The sequence below is a fragment of the Triticum dicoccoides genome, chromosome 4B, assembly GCF_002162155.2.
Source record: "Triticum dicoccoides isolate Atlit2015 ecotype Zavitan chromosome 4B, WEW_v2.0, whole genome shotgun sequence".
Classification (NCBI taxonomy): Eukaryota; Viridiplantae; Streptophyta; class Magnoliopsida; order Poales; family Poaceae; genus Triticum; species Triticum dicoccoides.
In genome coordinates this window covers 607,038,977-607,052,932 of record NC_041387.1, presented here as the reverse complement: position 1 = coordinate 607,052,932, position 13,956 = coordinate 607,038,977, and positions in this window count along the sequence as shown.

Here is a 13,956-nt window from a genome sequence, read left to right as displayed (position 1 = left end):
AAGCTAAGCTAGACCCATGGAGGCGATGAGCGCGAGCATCAGCCGGCTGTGCCAGATTGTCCACGACGCTGGCCTGCGGCCCGGCACTGAGGAACATCTTCAGGTATTGCTTGAGGCCACCAGGGCGAGGGGACGCTTGGACGACAGCTTTGTCTCCTTGTTCAGTGAGGTCCTCGTCGATTTCCTCGACAAGTTCACCATCGTCAAGAAGCTCGCGGACGACTTTGACGTATGCCTCCAGCCGACGCGCCCAGGCTCTGCGATGCCCACCACCCTCAACGGCCACAATGGTGACAACCTCTTTGATGCACTGGTGGCCCTGTGACTGCCCGCCGTCGCGCCGGAGAATGTCCACCTCGAGGTCGCGCTCGCCGCGCAGCACCTAGCGTAGCAAGACACCATCGACATAATCACCCACGTCTACGGGCAAATCGTCCACAAGGACTACTACATGCAAGAGGAGGACGATAGGATGCTGGCCTTCTTGGACCGTAGGGAAACCTTGGACGGCATTGTTCAGAAGCACGTTGAGCTCGCCGCCAACGCCGCTGCTCCTCACACGTCGGTTGGTGACCCGACGCACTAGGGAGTGAGGATGTTGTTGATGGATCCGTGTGTATTTTTATCTTTCCGTCAAATCCATGTAGTAGTATATGGTAGTAATTATCTTACCTTTCGCATCAACTTCATAATTTTCGTACGTACTCCATGCATGAACGGCGCCAGAACCAAACTTCTCATTACTCTAGGCAAAATCGTTATTTTCTATCTATCGGTCACGCCATGGAGCAGAACCAAATTTTATAAGTTATGAGTTCAGAAGGAAAAGCATGCCGTGTTCGTGTCGCTCCCCCACACGGTTGGTCTGGCATGCCTCTCAAGGGGGAATGCGTGCGGTGTTGCATTTTCATTTACAATTGGGACCGCACTTGAGCAAACGGACTATCGAGAAACCCCCACCCCGCCCACCGCGTGATGGCTGAGAAAACAGGAGGGAGAAGAGATGGTTGTAGCATGGACTCCAAGAAAATTGTTGTTGGATGGGACTCGTGTGCGTGGCGTGTGCCGTGCTGCTAGACGTCAATGCTAGTTATGGCCCATCCCACCCCAATATATCGAGCCTATATCGAGGTACGTAGAACAAATTTCCTGGAGTCCGTGCTCAGCCCTCCTCTATCTCTCTTCTCAGCTAGCCAGCGGACGCGCGGAGCCCATCGTCTGTTTGCTCACATGCGGTCCCACATGTCAGTGAAAACGCAAGAGGACCCACTGAACCTGCACATCTTTCACCTCGACGTGCTGGTGATGAAAAACAAATCCAATAAAGATCTTCGATAGCCGCTTTTGGAGTTACTCGAGAGTAGTAAGATTCTATTTACAGTTTAACCCAAGATGCACATCACCTGGCTTCAACTACCACTCTATTTTCTTGCATGACATGACCTGGATGCTGGATGTCCCACGTGTCAGCAAAAGGAGGAAGAACCCAACCAAATCTTCGGTTGTGCTCTCGGATTAGACTAGTTGTACTAACTTAAAAAATTTATTGTACTCCCTCCGTTCTAAAATATTTGACTTCCATTTGTCCAAAAATGGATGTACCTATATAATAAAACATGTCTAGATACATCTATATTTTGACAAATAGAAGGCATGTATTGTGGAACGGAGGGAGTAGAATGGATGCGAGTTTTTGTATTGGGAAGAAGAGTACATCGATATATTGATAGAGCGCAATTTAGTAGATGTTCTAGCACTTTTAGCTATCATAGAGGCTAGAGATGAGACTAGTGCACTTGTTGATACTCCTACTAGAATAGAGGCTAGACATGAGACTAGATGCGAGGAAGCAATGTCTACTTCTTTACACTCGGAGAAGAAAGAAGCACGCAAGATCGAGCCTCCGCATATCAACAATGAATGCATCGAGAAGGCACTAATCCAACTTACAGGAGCAGTTATGGAAGTTGGATATCTTCTAGAGTAGTAAAATGTATTCTTGTGGTTCTTGTTTTCTTTGGTCTTGCTTTTCTAGTCAAAATTATCGTTGGAGTTCATGCAAAACGGAGGTCCGTTTGGGGTGGTCCGTTGGAGTTAGCCTTACAAGTGGGACCGCAGTTGAGGAAACCGACTATCGGCAAACCCCCACCTCGCCCGCCGTGCGATGGCTGAAGTTAGAGAAACGATGAGGTTGAAGAGATTGCTCTAGCACGGACTCCAAGAAATAATATGGTGTCAGATGGATGTCGTGGTGGTGGCGTGTGCCGTACTCCTGGACGTGAATGCTTGTTCTGGACCATGCCACCCTACTACTCCTACTACTTACTATATAGTACTAGTATCGAGAATTCAAGGTGATGGTTACATACAGCGAATACATTAACATATGGCTACAGTAAAAACACCCGCCCAACGCGCGAAGCATGTGAAGCTAGTACAAATAGTGTACTACTATTGTTGATTGGCCTCATCCGATAACCTGTTGCAATGCATGTACAATTATGTATTCGGAAAATATCTTTTTGCCTCGTCGCACCACTCGCTCAGAGAAGCGACTCGAAAGCCATTCATAAATTTAGTAAGTTTATCACAGGCATATCATTTTATTACCTACAACAGGTCATCAACCCACATTGACAACGAGGATACATTATAAATACTAAAGTTTTCACAACACAACAAATAATAGCAATGAAATGAACTTCAACTCAACCATTCCTTGGCGTTGGAAACGCTTACTTTGAACCACAAGTGATTCTCTGGGACGGGCCATCCATTGTCGATCTCGAGACCAACGCATGACTGATCATCCAGGCTGAAGCGTCCTACTATATCAGTACCAGGGTAGGGAACCACCCAAATGTCCGAGGTATAGACACAGTTGCTTCTCATAAATGGTAGTAATGTTGTGTCAACATTAGTTGGGTCTCCTTTCACCATCATTGGATAGTTTTGTCCAAGGAAGAGCGAGTTTTCTCCAAGACTATCAATTCTGTACTAGGGAGAAGGAGTTGGCGCTAGCACACTAGTATCCATCCCGAATACCATGCAACGGGTGTTGGAATAGGTCCGGAGAGTGCGACCATGGGAGACTACACCTGCTTCCTTAGTAGTAACATCATCGGTGGGCTGTATACACACAAGAAGAGGTGATCCATCGGAATTAGTTGCGAGGCGCCACACAGTATATGGGCGCTGCTCATCCTCATGCTCGTGATCATCACCATTGTCATCTCCCCCTTGGTTATAAAATTTTTCAAGTATAGGTCATGGAATGTTCATAGGACCTTGGAAACACAAGAAGAAGGTTAATTAGTAAACGGAAACTTGCTAACCCGCATGCATGTGGATGAAACAACTATAATTATGATGGAAGACAAATGTACCGAAAGCATAAGGATTCCATGCAAAAATAGTGGCATGAGTGGTGGCAGCAAACACAAGGCCCTCGTATTGAATTGCATCACAGTACTCATCCGTGTACAGAAACTGATTTTTGAGCAATATCCATCCAATCGAACCACAAAGGACAACAACAAGCTTGTCGAAGATAGCAACAACTTCATAGTTGTTGTAATTCCAAGAGCGGTTAGGAACTCGACAAATTGCTATCTTCCATAGAAGACAGTCACCATGATTGTATTTGAACGTGCGTACAATACCGGTGTGCTCAACCTTTGGGCAGTCTGCTAAGATTTTTGGAAGTGGAACCCGGTCACGAGTGTACACATTCACAAGTTCCCACTCGCAGTTGGACCCAATATAAACAACCCAATCTCCATTTGCGTGTGCCCAAGCCTTACCCTCAAGTGATGGCATCTTAACATCATATGTATCATTGTCAAGCGGCATCAACTTGCACAAGGCGAGGCCTCCATCGTCCCTGCACCAGTCATCGGGGTCACAGCGAAGAAGATAGGGGAGATCAAACCGCTCCTTGACTCTTGGGTTCCTTGTAATGATGTTATTAGTTGAGTCGAGAATGGTCTTGAACGAACCTGCCATGCTAGCCGAGGTGATGATGTTGCACCGATCAATGAGTTCCTCCACCACGTCATCAATTAGATCAGGGCAAGAATAATGGGGTCATTTCCGGCCCGTTCCCTCCATGGATCGAACAATGGCAGAAGAAAGGGTGAAGGGCTGAAGGAAAATGGAGGAGGGAGAGGAAGAGCGTGCGACAGCAGTTCCAAATCAAGAGGGAAAGGCGAAGAGTTGGTGGACGGTTGCTAGTTTGCCACGGTTCACGAAGAGGCGCCCCGGCCTACACGTCCATTCGGAAATACTACTAGAAAAGGACTCGCCGTCGTCTCACTGATATGTTTGAACGGGACCACATGTCAACGAAACATGATGTGTAATTTCTCATGCAAAATGCAATCTGGCCGCGTTGGCCCGAGGTGCCGCATTAGGTATCGAACTTTATTTTTTTAATGGCATGCCGTTTAGTTTTGAAGCACGACTAACTGGTACTGTACGTGGAGAAAATATAAACTACTCTACCAGTACTCCACCTCTAGTACTAGTAGTATAAAAAATATATATAGGCTGGAGCTTCAGCGCTTTCTTGCTAAGGGCTTCCCACTTGCTTCTCACACTATCACCCTCTCTCCAGATCTAAAAAAGACATCCTCTCTCTCCCTCCTCACCGGTGGTCACAGATCCTCCGGGGAAGAAAAGGACATGCAACATTAACGCACTCGTCGTCGGCGAGCGAGGTCACGCACGGACGACAAGGCCGTCCTCTCAGACCTAGCGCCCGCGCGGGATGGCCTACGTCCCCAAACTCGCTGTCGTAGTGTGTGTGGAGGACGACAACAATGAGCCAAGCCACTTCCTGTCGACCCTCAGGTATGCTACCTCTTTTCGAACCATACCCTTGTTCTATTGCCCCATCTGCCACGTCGTTGCATGTGGATCTTTTTCCACTCCACCATCTTCCCAATTTGCTATCCTCTGCTCTGCTGGCCACGCAGACGAAAACCATAATTTGCACTATTAAAGGAAACCCTACTTCATGCAGACTAATCCATGTCTGGGTTGAATAAGGAAAGGAAGGGAGACTGTACTGTCCAAGAGAGTAGGCATCGAACCCGCATCTAGGTTGAAAAGGGGAAATCAGTAGCTAAGGAACGAGTCTCGTGTCTCTTGGTTGAAGAAGGGTAGAAAGGCATGACAACGCAATAGAGAATGACCAGGTCGATCGGTTTGTTGTCCTCACATAGGAAAAAGGTGGCTAAAGTGAACAAAAATGGGACGTAATCCACATATGCTGCCTGGATATTTGTTACTCTGGGCAACCATACCTCCCTCACCACTCTGCGTCCGTGGAGGTACATCGTACTGGTGCGCCCACTGTCCGAATGGGCCTCCCATGCTCTTATTGCCACTTTATTTGCTATTAATATAATGCCAGCAGTCAAGTCAAGCAATGCTACTGCTAAAGTGATGCCACATTTAACTAATGCCGCTCTCGGTCTAATGACACCGATAAATTTAAGCAATGCCATTTAATGTCACTGGATTATTTCAGGGTTAGATGTTGATTGTGGATGTATTAAAGATTTTTCAGCTAAGGCATTATAATGTTGTTGCACATCTAGCATACCAACGATGAAACTTGTTACTACCTTCAGATTTTTGCACTGTTAGTGCTTATAGATTACATACCTCACTTTCATGAGATAAGTTAATTTTTTTGTACAGTGTCACCAAAATGCCAAGGTGCTGATGTCATTTTATTTTGTTTAAATTGCACAAAAAATTATGAAGACAAGAGGAAAGGTCAAGAGTGGGCACCTCATCCTCCGGCTGTTCTCTTGATTCATTCGATCAAGTTTTCATGTTTGACCGATTATCAAGATTGGGATAGCAATTTTTAAGGTCCCCCCGAGTTCGAAATAATATTTACCTTGGAGGTACATGGTTTGCATTTTTTATACTGTCATTAGTTAATAATGCTAGTTACCTTCAGACTTTTGTATTTGGTTTAATGCTCATGCACAACTAGTATACCAATGCTGAAACTTGTTACCTTTACATTTTGTATTGTTAATTCTTATAGAAATCTTCCAGTGCTAGAGTTTATTGAAATCTGTTCAGTAAAACCATTGTACTGTACCCTGTAATAAACTAACTACTCAACTATTGCACTAGCCACTGGATTAGTGTATATTTGTAGTATTCGAATGGTGTTGCATTAGCGTATGGACATAAATAAAGTGTGGCAAGCTTTCCCAGATATGTGCTCAAGAAAACTACTACCTGTTTTTCTAAATACTAGACGTTTGGGTACTTTAAATTGAACCGCGAAAACATATTATATTAAGGAACAGAGGGTTTAGAGTTCACTCAAATTATTCCGGTAAAGCTAGTCACACCTTTGTTAAAATTAATGTTCATTGTGTTATCGGAGGAGGTCTGTATGTTTGTCTCTAATGCATGTCGACTACATACCTGACATCATGATGTAATGTTAAGTCATTTCCTTTTATACAGTGTCACTGAATTGTTAAGCCAGTGATAACATTTTATTTTAGTTGAACTGCACAAAATATGCTTAAAAGAAGAGGAAAGGTCAGGAATGGCTCAATTTTTCAGAAAAAACTATGTATGCCTTCCTAACATTAGACGCAGTTGCCTTATTTATTCCTTCAAACAGGTGGTTAGAAACAGTCTTGCTACCTTTTCCATTAAGAAATTGGAATGCTTATATTTGTGAGTCTATGCTTCAACTAGTGTCGTTTTTACAGTAATCACACTTTCAATATCTATGCAAACAGGGATGCTCAATTTCAGTGGAACTGCACAAAAAGTCTAACTGGTTCAACATTAGGAGCATGTTTTTTTCCAAACCTTTATATCCAATTGGTGGCACTATGAGGTGTTCATTATGAAGGTACATGGTTTGCTACTATCTTGCTACTCTTTTTGTACTGTCATTAGATAGTAATACTAGTGGTTTGCATGTGAATTTACTGGCAGGGTGGACCTACATTGGAGGTGCAGGACAGGATTCAGTGATTGGATGCTCAATTTTGGTTGTATCGATTTCACCTCTTCCATCACTGCGAACATGGATATCCTTGGTCTGATGAAGAATAGGCGCTATATTTCTGCTCTGAACCAGCAAATCAATTCAGTATGAAATTTTCCAGGGCAAAACATAACTGTATCAGATTGTCCAGTGCAGAACATGACAAATGCTAAGCGGAAGAGACATGTTTAAACCGAAAATACATGGTGTGGTATATGTTTACTAGCGGCTTGATATTTGTGCAGACAGAGATGTCTACCCGTTTCTATTTGGCAAACAAACAAAGTGTCCACAATTTTGGTTGAACTGCACAAGAGAATAGTATAGTCACTGCATGCAGTGCCATTTGAAAATAGACACAGAAAGATTGGATAGTCACTTCATGGACTACAGAAAAGTAGTACTGTACTATTTATTGGCCAACACTAGGTGCTTCATTTCTTTGGTCTGATTATGCAATGGGCATCATTTTGCCTAAGTTAAAGTTTATATTACGAAAATAGTTTGGCGGTGTGATCGAGAGAAGACCAAATCATATTGCAGTGGATGTTCCTCCATCATGTGTGGTTCATTTTCATGGTTCTAGTTGTTGGTGAAACCACTTACCTTTGCAAGAGGAAATGTAGACTTCACAAACAAATTTGTCTTTCAATCTGTACTGAATGTTGGCCAAGAGAAGCATCCATGTTAGTAGGAAGAACAGATGTTTTTTCTAGATCTTTGCTTTTGGAGCTACATATTTGTATATGATCTGTGAATCATTGAGATGCATTAACATGTTGATCTTATGTATGGGAATCGTACTAGTTAGTTTTAGTTGCGACGCAAGATCCGATGTGGCTGATCTTTGCTTTTGGAGCTACATATTTGTATATGATCTGTGAATCATTGAGATGCATTAGCAGTTACTTATTTCTGTTCGCTCAGTGTTTACAAGTTACTAATCGATTACTAGCTAGCCTACTAATGCGCTCCTGTCAGTTTTATTTGCGACGCAAGATCCGAAGTGGCAGTTTTTTGAATAAAAATGCCTACCTCTGAAGAAACTGACAAGCTACACTATCCTACCTACTCGATCCTACATGGATAAATAGAGGATCATGCACGTACTACCTCCTTTCCGGTTTGCAGGGCTCAATTCAAGAAACGACCTACTCGATCCTACACAAATAAATAGCGGATCACGCACATACTAGTACCTCCTTTCTGGTTTCCAGGGCTTAATTCAAACCTCTCACCTACCAAGGTACTCCCTCCGTCCGGGTTTATTTGTCCTGTGAGCAAAGCAGCAAGACCAAGGCATGGCAATAATTAATGGCATGCATAAGTTTAAGCCTAATTAATTCGAGAGATTTAAGTGGCTGCATGCGTGCCCTCGGCTGCGACTTGTTGCATGCTGCTCCGCGTACTGGCTGCGAGTGATTCTGAGTGCCTGCATGCAGCCGGCCGTAATTAAGGTAGCTAACTGATGCAAAAAAAGATGCTCTTTAATTGTTGCGGGCTTTTTAAATCCGTGGAATCATTATTGACAAGGAGGGAGATGATTCGAGTGCACTCGTTTGACCACCATGCCAGCGTGCGACCCAGACGGGACGGGATGGCACAGTCATAATTTCAGTTTCTCTAGTTTTCCACGGCAAGCTGGCGCGCTAAGCCATGCCTGTTTATGCATTGAATTTCGATGACCGTCACACTACCTTCTGCCTATAAGTACTGTTTCCCAGCCTTCTCCGATGGCACCGTGACCCAACTCGCCATATCCTCATAAGCCCCCACCATCCCGACATCGCTCGCCACGTCCGCCATGCCCCCGCCCATCCGTGGTAGGCAACGCCGGAGGTGGTCACCGCCGGTACTAGTGTTTGGATTTTCACTGGAAGGCAGACGGAGGGAGGAGGAATTCTATCTGTCTTTAGATGGCAATGCGGACATCGAGGAGTTGTTGGAGCGCGATCGCCTGGCGGAGGAGCAAGGGTTGTTGGAGCGCGACCGCCTGGCAGAGGAGCAGCGTATCATCGATTTGTGCCGCCAGCAAGACATGGCGCAGCAGCGCACCGACGCTTTGAGTCGCGAGCAGAGCGCCCGCAACTAGTCCGACTACGTGGAGGTCGACGCCTGGCAAATAGCCCTAGAGGCTGTCGGGCACGCATGCGTTCGCGATGCCGATTTTTACTACCAGCTCGTCGAATGGGTTCCCGGTTGGAAGCCGAAGCTTCGGTGGACCATGCTAGCATGGAAAGGGTCAACGCGCGCGAGCAACGCACCCTATTGCACCTCTTGCAAGTCCGCGGCGAGGCACAGGACGCCGGTGCCGGCGTTTAGCATGTACCGCAGATGGCGACCGGCATCGTCTAGTTAGCTAGACTAAGTTCGTACTTGTATGCTACTAGAGTATTAGTGAGAGTAGATAGTTAACTTGGCTATGATGGTTGTCAACGTGAAAGTTCAGTACTCTATATGTGGATCAGACCTGTTACTTTGCTCTGAATGTTGAACTTTCCGTTTGAATGTATGGAATGGGCTGTTATTTTTTTAAATGGGTTGTATTTGTCCTCCACGGGTTTAGAGGCTGACTCGTGGGCCTACCAAGTTGACACGTACACAATCAGGAGATGATTGTACGTGGAGAGGATGATAGCAGGGACCCGCCAAGGTGATGGCAATACGCAAGCAAGTGCCTCCTTATTTCAAGCCCATAAAAAAATGGCTCCTCCTAGTGGATTTCTGACATCTGGGTCCCATGCCATTGTCAACATGGTCAATAAACGAGAGAATTGCACAACGAGCGGCTGACACCACGGATCCAGCAGCTCCCCCAGTTATTTTTGTTTTGGGTTAATTTGGTAAATGCCACTTAAAATCTGGTGTTTCCGAGAAATGCCACTGCAATTTCCAAACTTTGAAAAATGCCATTTCATGCCATTTCTAGTGGCATTTTTCGAAGTCTGGAGTGGCGTTTTTCAAAGTTTGCAAACTATAGTGGCGTTTTCCAAAGTTTGCAAAAATTGCAGTGGCAATTTTCAAACTTTGGAAATTGCAGTGGCATTTTTATGAATCGCCATAATTGGAGTGGCACTTATCTAATTTGTTTTTGATACGAAAGCAGGGTTTCAACTGGGCTGTGCGGGACACTCTGGCATGTCTAGACAGCCTTTTCTTTTATGTTTACCACAGACCAGGCCAGTAGTTTTTTTGTTCTTTCTGAAAATGGCTAGCCCAGTTTTTTGGTGATTTGTCAAGTAAGTCGTTTTATCAGGCCTGTTGGGCTGCAAATATTTCAAGACGAGGAGAGCTTCATTCGGTTGGCCGAAAAAATGGCCTATCAGTAATGAGAAATGGGCTGTATATTTTTAAAACACATCAAACCAGCAATTAGTTTCAAATGTCTTTTTTTCATTTCGAGATTTTAAATTGCATTGATTTTTATGCGTGGACAATTTATTGGAATTTATATTGATATACATTTATTTTTAAAATCAGTATGAATGTGACTCGAAATTTTGGAATTAAAAACAGTTCAGACCGCACCGACATATGCAAAATTTCGTATAATTTTTTAACCATGGCCACAATATGGGCTGTAATGCTAACAAAAAGAATATGGGCTCCAAAAAACCCGTAAGATTTGGCAAATGGGTTGTAAATTATTTGAAATAATGGCAGATGGCCTATATGTTGTTTTCCACATATTTGAGGCTTTCCTAAAAAAAGGTTGACACACAAGCAGTGACTGTTGGATGTCCATCCAACGGCCGTCGTGCTTCTTCAATCTCTGCTCTTCCTGCTCCAGCCGCTCAAACAAGCGCCAGTGGGACTGCCTGCTCCCTCCTCCCCGCGGCCGGCTGTGCTGCCGCGCAGGCCTCACCGCCCCATCGTACTCCCATCGCTTGTCTAGCCATCCCTCTACTCACGCACAGTCCCACACCTGCTGTTATTCTCTGGTGACGACAGACGAACCAGTAAACCATCGTACAGTCGTACTCCTCTCCTCGTCGGAAACAACTGCCGAGTCTTCCCTGGCTCCGTGTCATTCACTTCCTAGGCCTCACCGTCGTCCACCGCCCTGGTGCTCTCGGCGTGGCGTGGTCAACGTGGTCAACGACCGACATGCATCTGAAGTGGACTGTACGTGCAGAGGCTGACAGTTGGGTCCACGGTCGTACGCAAGGAAATGCCTCCTTATTATGCGCAAAATAATGATTCCTCCACCTGACATATTGGACCCACCGAAAGGGCCTCTGTATTTCGTGAAAAAAACATCACCGCCGCTCACAGCTCGGACCCACCAGCTATATCTTTGCACACAAGGAAGTGCCTCCTTATTACGCACAAAAAAAATTAATACTCCCCCTGCTAGTTGGGACCCAGTATAGTGGGCCTACTAAGTTAACGGGGACGGAGGGCTTTGTCAACTTAGTCAATATGCACGATTCTAGCTCGACTGATCGTACGATGTCCATCCAACAGCCGTAGTGCTTCTTCAACCTCTGGTCTTCTTGCTCCAGCCGCCCAAAGCAATGCCGGTCATGCCGCCTGCTCCAGCCTCCCGTGGCCGGCTGTGCTGCCACGGAGGCCTCACCACCCCCATACTACTCCCACCGCTGGCCAGGCCATCCCTCCACTCCACTCACCAACACCCCCTGTTATTCTGCAGCGACGACAACGTAGCCGAACCAGTGAACACTCATACTCCTCTCCGCGTGGGCATCCACTGCCGCGTCTTCCCCGGCTCCGCGTCGTCCCCTTCTTAGGCCTCGCTGTCGTCCACCGCCGTGGTGCTCTCGGTGTGGCGTGGTCAATGTGGTCAACGACCGAATTCCATCGGAAGAGTACTGGATGTGAAGAGGCTGATAGCTAGGTCCACGGCAGCCGCAAGGAAGTACCTCCTTATTACACGGAAAATAATTATTCCTCCACCTGACCGCAGGGACCCACCGGACAGGCCACCAATATTTCGCAAAAAAAACGTTTCCCCCTGACTGCTGGGACCCACCGGATGGGCCACCGTATTTCGCGAAAAAAACGTTTCCCCCTGAATGTTGGGACCCACCGGACGGACCACCTTATTTCGCGAAAAAACGTTCCCCCCGCTGTCAGCTCGGACCCACCGGAAGTGCCTCCTTATTACGCACAAAAAATGAATACTCCCCCTGCTAGCTGGGACCCACCATGGTGGGAGGTTGACTTGTGGGCCTACTAAGTTGATTGGGATGGGGGCCTTTGTCAACTTTAGTCAATATGAACGATTCTAGCTCCAGTGACCGTACGATGTCCATCCAACGGCCGTAGTGCTTCTTCAACCTCTGGTCTTCTTGCTCCAGCCGCCCAAAGCAGCGCCGGTCGTGCCGCATGCTCCTGCCTCCCGTGGTCGGCTGTGATGCCGCGGAGGCCTCACCGTCTCCTACTACTCCCACAGCTGGCCAGGCCATCCCTCTACTCACCCACACCCCCTGTTATTCTGCGGCGACGGCAGCCTCACACCGCAGACGGACCAGTGGACCCTCGTACTCCTCTCCGCGTGGGCATCCACTGCCGCGTCTTCCCCAGCTCTGCATCGTCCCCTTCCTAGGCCTCGCCGTCGTCCACTGCCCTAGTGCTCTCGGTGCAGCGTGGTCAATGTGGTCAAGGAACGACTTCCATCGGACGTGGACTGTATGTGGAGAGGCTGACAGCTGGGTCTACGGCCGCAGCAAGGAAGTGCCTCCTTATTACGCGGAAAATATTGATACCTCCACCTGACAGCAGGGACCCGCCGGACGGGCCACTGTATTTCATGAAAAAACATTCCCCCTGGCTACTGGGACCCACCAGCTACGTCTTCGCATGCAAGGAAGTGCGTCCGAAAAAAAAAACGATTCGCCCCCTAACTGCTGGGACCCACCAACTACATCTTCGCACGAAAGGAAGTGCCTGACAGTCGGGACCCACCTGGTCGAAGCGTACATAGCGTTGTCATTCTGGTCGCGAATGTGTACGTACATACTGGTGGATGTAGAGGCGCGCACGTGTCGTAGTAGAGGCGCGCACATGTCGTAGTACAGGCGCACACGTGTCGTAGTAGAGGCGTGCACGTGTCGTAGTAAAGGTGCGCACGTATCATGTACACGTACGTACATCGCCCAGTGTGCAAGAAAGAAAATACGGCCACATATGTGTACATATGGGCGAGGTCTCGAATGCCCACTCGCGCATACGTATGGCCAGGGCTAGTGTACATGGCTAGGTCGGAATGGAGAAACAACGTCGTCGTCGTGTTCATGGGGAGGCAACAGAATGCGTCATGTTCATGGGGAGGCAACGGAATGCATCGTGTACATCGGGAGGCAACAGAACGCGTGGGAGCCAACCGGCTTGGACGGAACAGGCGACGGAAACGAGGCCTGGCGTACCGCAGAACGGAGGAAACGGCCTTGTGTTCGACCAACCACGTTCGAAACAGGATCCTGTTCATCGAGAGGGGTCTGGCGTACCGCAAAATGGAGGAAACGGACCTCCTACGGTCGAAACGGGGGTCCTGTTGATCGGGAGGGGTGTGGCATACCGCAAAACGGACGAAATGAACTTGTGTTGGAGCGCTACGGTCGAAACGGGGGTCATGTTCATCGGGAGGGGTGTGGCGTACCGCAAAGCGGGACTCCATGGGATGTTGTTCCTCTCCACCGTCGACCTCCTCCAACCTCCACGAGCTACCGTCGACCTCCTCCAGCCTCCATGGGCTCCTGTTCATCCAGCCTCCACCGTGCGCTACTCCACCGGATACTGTTCAACCACCCCTCCACGGGCACCCCTCCACTGTCTACTGTTCATCTAGACCTCCACGGGGTCGTGTTCATCCAGCCCTCCATGGGGTCCTGTTCATCCAGCCCCAACCGGCTCGATCGATCAGGGTCATGTTCATCCAGAGGCAACGCCACGGGGTC